The sequence below is a fragment of the Lygodium microphyllum genome, chromosome 29 (genome assembly GCF_053477565.2).
Source record: "Lygodium microphyllum isolate KBCC chromosome 29, Lygodium_microphyllum_v1.1.10, whole genome shotgun sequence".
Classification (NCBI taxonomy): Eukaryota; Viridiplantae; Streptophyta; class Polypodiopsida; order Schizaeales; family Lygodiaceae; genus Lygodium; species Lygodium microphyllum.
Genome location: NC_141163.1, coordinates 57508771 through 57510560, shown reverse-complemented (window position 1 = coordinate 57510560; position 1790 = coordinate 57508771).

The following is a 1790-nucleotide window of genomic DNA, read 5'->3' as shown; positions in this document are numbered from 1 at the left end:
GCCACTTGTTCCATGCCTCCTTCCCACACTCTACCCGTGCCTTTTGCTGCCCCCTCCTTCAACTACTTCATGCATTCTTTTTGTGTGCAAGGGATTCCAATCCATTGTCTAACTACCACCAAATGGCTAGTACCAACACGTCCAATTCCCCCTTCCTTGTCTCGTAAACCATGCAAGGTGGAAAGTGTGGATGCATCAAAGTTTGGAGAGAGGAGGAGAGGCCATGATTTGAGTAGATATGGCTACCATAGTTAGACCATGATTTGAGCAATATTTCTAAAGTATTAAAATATTATGCTCTTGCTTCTGCCCATGCCAACTGGTAGGTCCTCTCTGTCCTCACCTTTGACCCCTCGTATATTGCCTCACCATCCTCCCCTTTCTAGTTGAGTTCCCCTATTGGAACCTCATTCATGCCCATGCTGGTGTCTCCTTAGTGTCCTCAATTCCAGCACTTCCTACAACAACCCCCAAGAAGAAGACTAGAAACAAACCCTAGTGAACTGGATGGCTTACATGATATGTAGGATGGGCACCAAGGTTAAGTCCTCCTAGGGATATGAAAGTGGGGTTGTTGAAAGCAGATTGACATAGTTGTGGTAGCCACAATTTCTATTTGTATATGGTGTTGGTAGTTATACTTGGCCCTCTACTAAACACATGTGCTATGTCTCCTAGCCACATTAACACAATTTCTATTTGTATACGGTGTTGGTAGCTATACTTGGCCCTCTACTAAACACATGTGCTATGTCTCCTAGATTTGAATGCACATTGCCATGTATAGTGAATTCGTGGGAATAATTTGACTCGTAAATAAATGGTGGCTCAACTACCAAAATAAGGGTTGATCTTTGCAAACTCATAAAACCAAATAAGTATGTCACACAAGATTGATAATTGAACTCCATTGTATGATTATCATAACCCTTCATTCTTTCAATTACCTCTAATATAGGTGGATAATATTCTCATGTTCTTATATACCAAGTGATACAATTGGATTCAAGTTCTTGCCTTTATGCAAAATGGTCATGAATGATACAACTAAGGCATGTCTTACATTGTCTCTAAAGTTCTACACATTTGAATTGTTTTCATTCTTAGTTTTGACTTTATGAGCTAGATAGGAAAAGTGAAACACATGTTTAGAACAATGTGGATTTAAGTGTGCAATAAATGTGAAGAGTTAGAGAGAGTGTGTGCACATGTGCAACTAAGGCTTATTTACTCTTAATAACAAGTGAGTTTACAAGTATATCTTAGCACCAAGTGCTTCTATTTACAAGGCAAGGAATCATGTAGAGATAAAGTATCGCAGAAAACAACATATTTTGATAAAGAACTTAACACTCACGAGATTTTGTTAACATATTGATGATCATGTTAACAAAAGTTCTTAGTAGCTTTTAATTTTTTAAAATGGGTCTACATGTTCAAATAATGAATAAGAAAGAGCCAAGAATTATTGTGTATTGTGCACAACAACTGAAAATCTCTATGCATGATAGAGAATGAATGTCTATACTCCCCCCCCCCCCCCCCCCCCCCCCCCAACCCTTTCCCCACTTGTCATACACACACATCACATTCCATTTTTAAGTTAGAAATCATTAAAATATTTATTTGAGTTATCAGCTTCAGTGAGTGCACAAGCAAAAATACAAACTTTACCTTCAGTGGCAAAAAGATGAGGTGTGTGAGAGTTTTCAATAGACTTATTATACAAGATTTTAGAGATGGGATCCAATGTGTCATCAGAGTGAGAAAGAGCAGGAGAAAGAGCAACT